Below are 12586 nucleotides of genomic sequence, written 5' to 3'. Positions count from 1 at the left end.
CTCAGCAATCTCGCACCCGCGAGATCAAGACTATTTAAGCTTATAGGAAGGATGGAGTAATGAGGTGGAGCTGCAGCAAGCGACTAGCATATATGGTGGCTACAATCGCAAAAGAGAGCGAGAAGAGAAGGCAAAGCACGGTCGATAAAAGTATGATCAAGAAGTGATCCTATAGCAACCTACGTCAAGCATAACTCCAACACCGTGTTCACTTCCCGGACTCCGCCGGAAAGAGACCATCACGGTTACACACGCGGTTGATGTATTTTAATTAAGGTCAACTTCGGGTTTTCTACAACCGGACGTTAACAAATTCCCATCTGCCCATAACCGCGGGCACGGCTTTCGAAAGATAATACCCTGCAGGGGTGTCCCAACTTAGCCCATGACAAGCTCTCACGGTCAACGAAGGAATAGACCTCCACCCGAGACACTTCCGATCAGACTCGGTATCCCGGTACAACAAGACATTTCGACAGGGTAAAACTAAACCAGCAACACCGCCCGAATGTGCCGACAAATCCCGATAGGAGCTGCACATATCTCTTTCTCAGGGCACACTCAGATGAGCAATCCGTACAACTAAAACCAAACCTCGAGTTTCCCCGAGGGGGCGCTGCACAGGGCTCTAGTTCGGACCAACACTCAGAGGAGCACTGGCCCGGGGGGGGTTAGAATAAAGATGACCCTTGAGTCTGCAGAACCCAAGGGAAGGTGGTAGGTTGTTAGTGCAAATGGTAAAACCAATGTTGGGCATTGCTGGAAGAGCTTTACTTAAGGCGAACTGTCAAGGGGTTCCCATTATAGCCCAACCGCGTAAGGAACGCAAAATCCGGGAACATAACACCGATATGACGGAAACTAGGGCGGCAAGAGTGGAACAAAACACCAGGCATAAGGCCGAGCCTTCCACCCTTTACCAAGTATATAGATGCATTAATTAAGTAAGATATATTGTGATATCCCAACAAGTAAACATGTTCCAACAAGGAACAACATCTCCATGTTCCAACAAGGAACAAACTTCAATCTTCACCTGCAACTAACAACGCTATAAGAGGGGCTGAGCAAAGCGGTAACATAGCCAATCAACGGTTTGCTAGGACATGGTGGGTTAGAGGTTTGACATGGCAATTTGGGAGGCTGACAAGCAAATGGTAGGCATCGTAGCATTGGCATAGCAAAGAGCGAGCAAACTAGCATAGCAAAGATAGTAGTGATTTCGAGGGTATGATCATCTTGCCTGAAATCCCGCAAGGAAGAAGAACGAGTCCAAGAAGAAGACAAACGGTCGTAGACGAACAAATCCTCACAACTCCGGAACGAAACCGAAGCTAACGAGAGAAGCAACCCGGAAAGAAACAAACAACATAGTAAACACACAAGCATAAACAAGTCATGATGCACAAACAAGTATGATGCATGTCCGGTTTAATGAGGCATGGCATGGCAAAGTGCAACAAACAATACTACAAGTTAAGTGGAGCTCAATATGCAACGAGGTGCATGTTGACGGAACACCACATCAATTATTTAGTTATCTCTCGTTTAAGCTACCCAACAATATTAACTGTTGTTAAACATGGCAAGAGGTGAAGCATAATATAAACTATACCATCTAAACAATTTAAATGGGGCCGGATATAAAAACAACAAATCCGGTAAATCCCCAAATGCATTTAGCAATTTAATGCAACAACAAGTTTAAACATTTTAAATGTTGTTATCATGATGCGGATGACATATACAAGTTTTATGCAATTTTATGAAAATGTTGACATGAGCATGTTATGAAGCATTTGGTCACCATGGCGGAACAAAAAGGGTGCCACGGCGGCGAAACAAAAATGGTGCCACGGCAACATATCCGAAAATGATGCCATGGCAACATATCGGTTCTGGTAGCTCACAGAGATACCAGTGCAAAAGGAGGCGTGACGTGTCATGCAAGATGGTGGGGTGATCCCGGCTTCCGGGTTCCCACGGGACGGTGGCACGGCAAAAGAGGGGCATCGCAAGGACGATTCGATCACGGAGCAAACGATGCATCTCATACAACACATGCATTCGGTCCACGGACGGCGTCTCGGGGTTATACCTTCGAAGCGTGCATTTTCGAAGCGAATCGGTTCGGAGGGGAAGTAGTCGTTCTCGCGACGGTAGTGGAAGTAGTGGTACATGGCGACGGTAGTTGTACACGGTTCGTAGATGTTCGGGTCGACAGTAGTGGTTCATGTTTCGGAGAGGAACATGACGCCCATGGGTCGACGATAGAGGTACTTGACGCATCATGTAGTCGAACTTGGCATATCCGAAGGGGTACTTGACGAAATCCACATCGAATGTAGTCGTGCACGTCGTAGTCGGACTTGACAAAAATCACACCGGCTGTAGTCGAAGTACTTGGCGTGCATCCACTATTGACCAACAGTGTACAGGAGGCAGCAAGGCATGGCCGACTTGGTGTGCAACCAAAGATGGACTCCGGGCGTCTGGGTTGACTTGGCCACGACAAAGGCAGCAAGGCCAACGGGGCAGCCAGCTCGTCTTGGAGGGGAGCCCTATCGGACAGAGCAGCTCGAGGACATCCGCGGCTCACGAGGCACCAACAGCAGCAGGATGAGGCATGAAAAAATGACAGCACGGCAACCATGAAGGAGGCGCACGTGGTCATGGTGGCTCGGGCAGAAGGCCACGGAGGAGCGACGGGGATGCAGACTAGGCAGGAGGCGGCGGAGACATGGCCATCGATGCGCGACTGTTTGGAGGTGGGGCGCCACGTAGCTGCGGCTGCTCCTAGCCGAAGCTCGGGCCTCCATGCCGTCGAGACGCGGCACAGGGAGATGGAAGGATGGATGGGCGCGACGGAGGGCAGCAGTCCGGCGACGGAGCAGAGGCAAAGCAGGGTCGAGGCAGGGGTGATGCGGAGGAGCTCGGCGTCCAGGGCGGCATCCATGGCGGGGCGGCGCTGAGTCGAGGCGCTCGGGCTGCAGGGGACGAACGGCGGAGGGAGGCGATGGCGACGCGAGGGAGAAGGAAGGGCGAGGTGGAGGCACACAGGAGGGGAAGGAGGAGATCAAGGAGAGGGCCTCCTCTGGCGGCGCGAGGGAGGAGAGGGAGAGGGGATCGGCCGATGGGTGTGCGTGGGTGGCAGCAGAGGGGAACGAGGAGAGGAAGATGGCGGCGTGAGGGAGGAGATCGAGAGAGATCGAGAGGACGAGGGAGTCGGGCTAGCGGGGCTAGGGTTCGGTCGGTAGGGCGCCGGCTGGGCCTTAGAGGCCGGCGGCTGGGCCTGGGAGGTCCAAGAGGCCCAGGCTGTTGGGCTCCTTCTCTCTATCTCTTTAGCAGAAAAAAAATAGAGAGCATTCAAAAGAATTAAAAGAAAAGGCCAAGAACAAGAAAAAATGGTGGGACATATTTGTAAGGCTTTACGGAATATTTCCAACCCAACAAAAATGGTTCCAACAAAATAGGAGAAGTTAAATCTAAAATTATTTAACTTGCACCGAAGGAGTTTGAATGGAGTCTAGACTTTAGGAGTAGCCAAAATGTTGAGATTTTTGGTGGAGCTCCGGAAGATGATGAAAGAATAAATGGCAAAGTTGGAGATCAAGAATTAAGACAACAAAGGCATTGGGATTTTGCAAGTGTGTTATGGTGAATTCCAAAAATGGAATATTTACTATAGCTCTCTAAATATCGAGAGGATATGTTTTAAAGAGAATCACCATGTGAATATCCCTCGATTTAAATGGACCGAAGATCCATATGATTTTATTTAGAGAGGTTTTAAAAATTAATGATATGATGACATGATGCAATGCAAAAGATGGCATGATGAATGCACAAACAAAACAAATCACACGACGAAACTCGGAATATCTGGAAGCCTTCTGGAGCGTCGGTCTCGGGGCGTTACATTCAAGGTTTAAGTCTAGGTGAGATAATGAGAGAGCCACTCACAATCAACAACAACTCATAACATTTCACATGAGATTCGAACCACATCAACTTTTATTGCTTCATGAGCTATTACAATTTCCACTTCATAACTCAACTCAACATCCCCAAAAATAAAAGTGTATTTCACATTTATTACATGCTTTATTCCAATATCAAGCTCTCAACTACTCTGCTCAAGCTTTCCTCGGTCTGAACATTCTCTAGCAAAATGTCCTACTCCTTTGCAGCGTAAACAAATGACTTCAGACAAATCCAGGGGCTTCCTGGTGGTTATCTTGGCTCCTTGGGTTGTTGGCTTCCTTGCTGGGAACTTGCTAGCATAATGACCTAAATCCTTGCATCTGTAACAAGTGATATGACTCAGGTCCTTCTCTGCAGAAATTGGGTTGTTCTGAGGATGCCTTCGTTTTCTCTTCCTAGATTTCTCTGTAATGATCAGAGCTTCTATTTTCTAAGGGTCAAACTTCACTTCTGCTGTCGGTAAGTCTCTGAGATACTCTTGGCTTTCCTTCGTGCAATACTCTGAAAAATGTCCTTCTTCTCCACATGAGTAGCAGGTTTGGGAAAAAATCTGTTTAGGCCTTCACCATTAGGGTCTTCAATAACTTCCTTCATTGCAGGTTCTTCTGAATTTTCCCTGAGGGTTTCTTTCACGGATTCTTTCTGCTGCTTGGTAATTTCTTGTACCTTGGGGTAAATGTGACACTGACCAGGGTAGTGTGTTGCTCCTTCACACAGGAAACAAGTAACCTGCCTAGTTGGGCATTCTTCAACTCGGTGATTTCCTTCACAATGATGTCATCCATCCTTGTGTTCTTCATGGGTGTGTCCTATTTCTCCATAGATCTTGCATGCACAAGGCTTCTTCTCTTTAGGGTCACATGGTTTTTGGATAAGATGAGACCTCAATAGAATCGTCTTGAATTCATCCCAAGCATTGGCTCCATTCCATCCTTGTATAGCTTGATGTATCTCTCGCCATTTTGCAGCACCTTGTGTGATCCGTCATAGGGTGTATGGTACCATATACTCTCCTCAATACAGTGCTCCTTCATGCGATCTTCCATGTTTCGTATCCAGTGTGCTACCTCCGGCTGTGTCAAGTATCTCAGAAATACAACTCCATCTTCATTCATCATCTATTGGGTCCAAGGGTTTTTGGGATGAGATATAGAAGATAGAGGGAGATACACATAATACAAGCAATAGTTTTGAAAAAAACGGGTTTTATTTTGTGGTTGTCGGAAAAACATCAAACAAAGGACAACTCTCAAATCATTGCATCTAACACAAGTATTTAACAGGGGTTTGGTCTTCTAAAGGTCAAATAATTCTTCAAGTTCTTCAAGTCTTCGGAGTCTTCAACTGTCGTAGCTTCAACCCCTCTAATGCATGGTGAAATCCTTTTTACTCTACTTGGTTATCACTTGTCCGATATCTTGTCCTTCTTGTACTGGCTTCAGTTGATCCTTCGAGTGGTCAAAAGGGGATGAGGTGTATTCTAACTATTTGAGGCAAGAGGGACTATTTGATAAAATCAGAAAAGATGAGAAGTAAGGGTCTTTTGAAAATAAAGTTTTAGAGATATCGTACTCTAGGGGCTTCCCTATTTCTAGGTTCACGTCCTACAGTCAACATGAGCTCTGATACCATCTCTTAGAGACCCTCAGACGGTCAAGCCTCTGTGTATCTGTGCCATCTCTGGATTAGTATGCTGGCACACACAGTACATCAATGTATATATCAAAGTACAATCACGTGTAAACATAACATAAAACTGATATGTACCTCATCAATCACAGCGGAAACAAACAAACAAGTGTGGAGTCCCATCAACACCATCGACAGGTTGAGTGTAGACCGTAACCCAACAACGAAACTCACTCATCGTAGAAATAATCTTGCAACATGATACGTTCATCTCATCTTGTCAAGTGGTATATGAACGTATCATCTTGCAACATGATACGTTCATCTCATCTCATCCTGCAACCAAGTGTGTTGTTCATCTCATCAAGTATCCTCTCATCTTGTCAAGTTCATGTTGTATTCTTTCCATTTACAGTCGGAGTGCTGTCCAAATTATATCAATTGTATTCCTTCTCTATCTTGTTTAACCAGAGTGTTGTGGATATCATTCCTCTTCTAACCGGAGTCTCATCCAAGTGCTTTCATTTTTCCAAGCTCATATTCTTTACCTTCCATTTCCAACCGGAGTGTTGTCATAATTGATCCTTATCGTTCCTTGTACATCTCGTTTCTACCGGAGTGCTTGCATGTACTTCTTGTCCATTGCAACCCTTTTTCTTATGTCTTTCAACCAACAAGGTTTTAGTAATGTTCCTTGTTCCTCTTTTCTAACAGAGTGTTTTCAATTTTTTTCATATTCATTGTATTCTTTTCTCGAAATTGTTTAACCTCTCAAGGTTCATTGGTTTCACTCGTTTGTCAAAGAAGCAACTTAGTTTTACCTCTTCCGTTTCTCTCCGGTGCTATCCTAGATCTCGGGACGAGATCCTCTCATAGTGGTGGAGTGTTGTGACGCCCCAAGACCGGCGCACCAGATGCCTTCCTTGTTTTTCCGAGATTCGTCATGTGATTTGTTTGGTTCATTGCATTCATCCTTGCATCATTTGCATTGCATCATGTCATCTTGCAACCCATTTTAAAAAAACTCAACCAAATAAACCGTATGGATCTTCGATCCATTTAAACTGAGGGGACTCACATGGTGATTGCTCTTTATAACATATCCTCCCAATATTAGGGAGCTATATAAAATATTCCATTAGTTTGGAATTAACCACAACAAACTTGCATTATAAATCCCTCTTGTTTCTAAACTATTTTTGCATCCATGATCTTTCCTCCAAGACCCTTCTCCAAGTGCAAACCATTCCACTTATTCCTTCTTTCAAATTTCACCCACTTATTGCAAGTGGCATTATTTTTGTTCTGTTAAATGTTCATTCTTTTCCTATTAATCTTAAACCATTCCTACACCCTCTCTGCTTAATTTCAGATCCTTTGGACTTGTTTTGGTGGGATTCAAAAATGGCTCAAGTTTGAATCTAATTCAAGCTTGAATTATTTTTCTCTCCTGAAAAATGCCCAAACAAGTTTATTCAAATCCTTCATAATTCCACGAGTCTAGAAATATTCTCACTTCTTTCAAATTCATCGCCAACATCCCTGACCTTTTCCCTTTTGACGACTGTCTATTTATGGGCAGGATTAAAAGAAAATGAAATAGGGGAGAGGGAGAGGAGAGTCCAGCCTAGCTGGGACTCCCAGCAGCCATCCCTCCCTGCAGTCCTTTAGGCCCAGCAGCAGCTAGCCACCTCTAGGCCCACCTAAACCCTAGGCCCAATTCCACCGCTGGCCTCTTGGGCCTCACTTCCAGCCGACCCACTCCCTCCCGAACCCTAGGCCGACATGTGATGTATGAGATGCTCGTGGTTGCACCGCGTCCGAGTTGTTCTTTGCGTGTTCCTCGTTTGCCATGTTACCGATACGTGGGACACCCGGTAACCGGGATCACCCCACCATCTCTAGTTATTCCGCTCCCGCCACACTACCTTTTGCACCGGTATCTCCGTGAGCTACCAGAACCGATATGTTGCCGTGGCATAATTTTCGGATTTGTTGCCGTGGCCCCCTTTTCCTTCCGCCATGGCGACAGTGCTTCATATCATGTTCATATCAACTTTTAACAAAAATTGTTTAAAACTTGCACATGTCGTCCGCATCATCATAACAACATTTAAAATGGTTTAAATTGTTGTTTGCATTAATTTGCTAAATGCATATGGGGATTTACCAAATTTGTTGTTTGTTATATCCGGCCCCATTTAAATTGTTTAGATAGTATAGTTTGTTTATGCTTCACCTCTTTCCATGCTAACCAACATTTAATATTGTTGAGTACATAAACGGGAGAGAACTAAATAAGTCGTGTGGTGTTTCGTCAATATGCAACTCATTGCATATTGAGTTTCACTTAATTTGTAGTATTGTTTGTGCACTTTGCCATGACATGCCTCTTTAAACCGGACATGCATCATACTTGGTTGTGCATCATGCCATGCTTATGTGATGGTTGTTTACTATGTTGCTTGCTTCTTTCCTGGTTGCTTCTCTCGTTAGCTCCGGTTCCGTTCCAGATTTGTGAGGATTCGTTCGTCTATGTCCATTTGTCTTCTTCATGGACTCGTTCTTCTTCCTTGCGGGATCTTACGCAAGATGACCATACCCTCGAAATCACTTCTATCTTTGCTTGCTAGTTGCTCGCTCTATTGCTATGCCGCGCTACCTACCACTTGCTATATCATGCCTCCCGTATTGCCATGTCAAGCCTCTAACCCACCTTCCTAGCAAACCGTTGTTTGGCTATGTTACCGCTTTTGCTTAGCCCCTCTTATTGCGTTGCTAGTTGCAGGTGAAGATGAAGTTTGTTCCATGTTGGAACATGGATATGTTGGGATATCACAATATCTCCTATTTAATTAATGCATCTATACACTTGGTAAAGGGTGGAAGGCTCGGCCTTATGCCTGGTGTTTTGTTCCACTCTTGCCGCCCTAGTTTCCGTCATACCGGTGTTATGTTCCTTGATTTTGCGTTCCTAACGCGGTTGGGTGTTATGGGAACCCCTTGACAGTTTGCTTTGAATAAAACTCCTCCAGCAAGGCCCAACCTTGGTTTTACATTTTCCTAACAACCTATACCTTTCCCTTGGGTTTTCGCGAGCCCGAGGGTCATCTTTATTTCAACCCCCCCGGGCTAGTGCTTCTCTAAGTGTTGGTCCGAACTGGGCGATGTCCGGCGCCCCCTGGGCAACCAGGTTCTATGCCAACCCGATGTCTTGCCCATCCGGTGTGCCCTGAGAACAAGATATGTGCAGCTCCTATCGGGATTTGTCGGCACATTCAGGCGGTCTTGTTGGTCTTGTTTTACCATTGTCGAAATGTCTTGTAATCGGGATTCTGAGTCTTATCGGGTCTTCCTGGGAGAAGGAATATCCTCCATTGACCGTGAGAGCTTGTGATGGGCTAAGTTGGGACACCCCTGCAGGGTTTTGAACTTTCGAAAGCCGTGCGCGCGGTTATGTGGCACATGGGAATTTGTTAATGTCCGGTTGTAGAGAACTTGACACTTAACGTAATTAAAATGCATCAACCGCGTGTGTAGCCGTGATGGTCTCTTTTCGGCAGAGTCTGGGAAGTGAAGATGGTTCTTGTGTTATGTTTGTGCGTGAGTAGTTTCAGGATCACTTCTTGATCATTTCTAGCTTCTCGATCGCTGCGTTGCTTCTCTTCTCGCTCTCATTTGCGTATGTTAGCCACCATATTTTGCTTAGTGCTTGCTGGAGCTCCACCTTACTACCCTTTCCTACCCATAAGCTTAAATAGTCTTGATCTCGCGGGTGTGAGATCGCTGAGTCCTCGTGACTCACAGATTCTTCCAAACAGTTGCAGGTGCCGATGATACCAGTGCAGGTGTCGCAACCGAGCTCAAGTGGGAGCTCGGTGAAGATCTTGATTGTTGTTTTGTTTCGTTTCCTGTTGTTCAGTAGTGGAGCCCAGTTGGGACGATCGGGGATCTAGCATTTGGGGTTATCTTCTTTTATTTTGGTTCCATAGTCGGACCTTGATTGTATTTTGGATGATGTATGGATTATTCATGTATTGTGTGAGGTGGCGATTGTAAGCCAACTCTCTATCCCTTTCTTATTCAGTACATGGGATTGTGTGAAGATTACCCCTCTTGCGATAAACCTACCATGCGGCTATGCCTCTAAGTCGTGCCCTGACACGTGGGAGATATAGTCCCATTGTGGGTGTTACACCTTGGCGCTTGGGGTCCTCGTCGCCTTGTCCGATGGGTGTAGCTGCTCCGTGGCTCTCCTCCAAGTACCTGATCAGGCATAGTGTTTCCAGTTGAGGTAGTAGCCATGTCTCATGTATAGAAAGCGGTAGTTCGGAGAGGAGAGAGTTCACCTTATCTTCGATAGCCTTTGCCCGTGCCCTTGTCATTGGTCCAAGTGGTGTCATGGGAGACGTAGGTAGGTCCATGTGGATGATCTTGGGATGCTCCGCATCATTATGCCCCATCATGCAAACACCTAAGCCACTGATAGTACAATTGCCCAAAGGCCTCGGAAGGGTTCTCGTGTACTCAATAACCGAGAGCTTCTTGTGGCCGTGCACCAGAAATAGGATAGGCATCATGACTGGCTCAAGCGTCAGATGCAGAGTATCTTGGTGGATGTCAATCACATTCGAAACTTGGCCACCAAGAACTCATTCTTTGCCCATGAAGCCTGTCGGCGGTCCTGGAAGAGTCTCACACTACTGTGCTCTGAAGATGATCTTCGCGAAGATGGCTTCACTAAGGGCTTGAAGTTTGATTCTTGGACTCCCCAAAATGCAAGCTGGTGCCGTACTCCCTCAATTGAAGATTCTGAGCATTCGCCTTCGGCTGCAACTGTTGTTGCAAAAGTCGTCGACGAACAAGACGATGCCACTTCACCAACCATGGCTTCACTCCATCTTGACACTGCACCAGGCCCGTCTGCACCACCGATCTCCAATGTCGACCCTGCTCCTTCATCTACTCCTGATGGGAACGAGTAGATGCTCTATGTCTTCAAACCTTTTTGGTAATTATTGACAAAAGGGGGAGAAGCATATGAGTTGATAGTCTTCAAGCGGGTCTTTATGGGTGGTTGCATTATTTTTGCTAAGTCTTTACAACTCTCGTCTTTTGAAACATTTGGTTCTCTGAGTTGTAACACTTAAACTCGATGGTCGTCTGCTACTTTTTCTGCCACTTTGTGATGCGATGATAAATCCCGCATGAAGCCATTCCGCATACGTCCATTATTCATTATGCATGTCATTATCTTTGTTATCTTTTTATATGCATGATGAATTGTCTTCATAAGTTGAAGAGGATCTCTACAAAGTAAAGCCTGCCATGTGCATTTGCATTCAAAAGCAAACTACTTATATGCACATCTTCATGGGGAGCCTTTTGCTACTTATGAAGACAATGTCTTAATCCTTAACTCCTACATACTTTTATCCCCATTGAAAACTTCAACCAGTTTGTCATCAATCACCAAAAAGGAGGAGATTGTAAGTACATCTAGTGCCACCCCTAGTTGGTTTTGGAGTAGTGACGACAAACTTGGTTGAGGGACTAATGTGTTTGTGAGAATTGCAGGATAACACAGGTAGTAGTCCCTTATTGATTCGGTTTACCTACCAGAGATGACCCCTAAAAGTGTGTGAAGACATTGAAGAAAATGGTGGTCGGTGAAGAGATTCACACTGAAGACTATGATGAGAGAAGACATCGCGTGAAGACTATGGAGTGTGAAGACATAGTTGTTTCGTAGTTTCATTTTCTTCTTTGTTGAGTCATAGGAACCACCATGCTGTTAAGTGGGGTCCAAGTGAACAAAGTCAGAGTGACTGATGTGATGCTCAACCAAATCCTATGTCTTCGAGCGAAGATAATGAGAGCAAATCTTATCCAGAGCTGGATGAGTTAGCTTTACTTGTAGCCCAAGCCAAGCTGTTGCGTGTGTTTGAAACCTATCTGTTGGACACGTGTCAGCTCCTTAGTGACCCACGGTCATTTTCGACAAATCAGGTTGGGTTGCCTCCTGGCTATAATAGCCCACCCCCTACACCATAAATTGGCGGCTGCTCAGAGTTACTGCATGGCTTTTGTCATTTGAGAGCAACCCACCTCCGAAGCATTTGAGAGAGATAGATACTTGTGAGGACAAAGGCCAAAACACCCAGAGCCAAAGAGTGTTAGGTGATACATCTCCAACGTATCTATAATTTTTTATTGTTCCATGCTATTATATTATCTATTTTGGATGTTTAATGGACTTTAATATGCTCCTTTATATTATTTTTGGGACTAACCTATTAACCGGAGGCCCAGTGCCAGTTTTTGTTTTTTGCCTATTTCAGTGTTTCACAGAAAAGGAATACCAAACGGAATGAACCCTTCGTGATGATCTTTCTTGGACTGAAAGCAAACCAGGTGTGACGCCCCGAGACCGATGTGCCAGGTGTCTTCCAGTTATTCGTTGTTGTTGCCATGTCTTTTGCTTGCGTGTCGCATCTTATCATGTCATCATGTGCATTGCATCATCATGTTTCCAAAACTTGCATTCGTCCGGGTTCCAAGTTCTCTCTGTTGTCCGTTCTGAGCCCAACCACACTTGCACGCACCCGCGGCATGTCCGAATAGTATTTTATAAGTGGCCGGAAAATGTTCTCGGAATGGGATGAAAGTTGGCGTGCGGTGTTGTTTTGTTGTTAGTAGTCCGCCTGCCAAGTTTCATCGCGTTCGGAGTCCGTTTGACGCCCCAACGGATAACTATAGCGGCAATATAGCCGGTCTAACGTCGGACATTTTCGGTCTCCGGAAATAGTCGCCGGGCCTCTCTCTCTCTCTCTCTTTTCTCTTCTCTCAGCTCGAGACCATCTACACAGTCCACTGCCTACCGCCAAGCCAACCTAAGCTCTCTCGTCAGCCCGCGGCCCTGCTCGCGCGCGCGTCCGAAAGTTTCCCCGGACCCGACCCAGACCGTCATCAC

The sequence above is a fragment of the Triticum aestivum genome, chromosome 7A (genome assembly GCF_018294505.1).
Source record: "Triticum aestivum cultivar Chinese Spring chromosome 7A, IWGSC CS RefSeq v2.1, whole genome shotgun sequence".
In the NCBI taxonomy this organism is placed as follows: Eukaryota; Viridiplantae; Streptophyta; class Magnoliopsida; order Poales; family Poaceae; genus Triticum; species Triticum aestivum.
The sequence above is the reverse complement of the archived record's forward strand: the minus strand, read 5'-3'. Positions refer to the sequence as shown.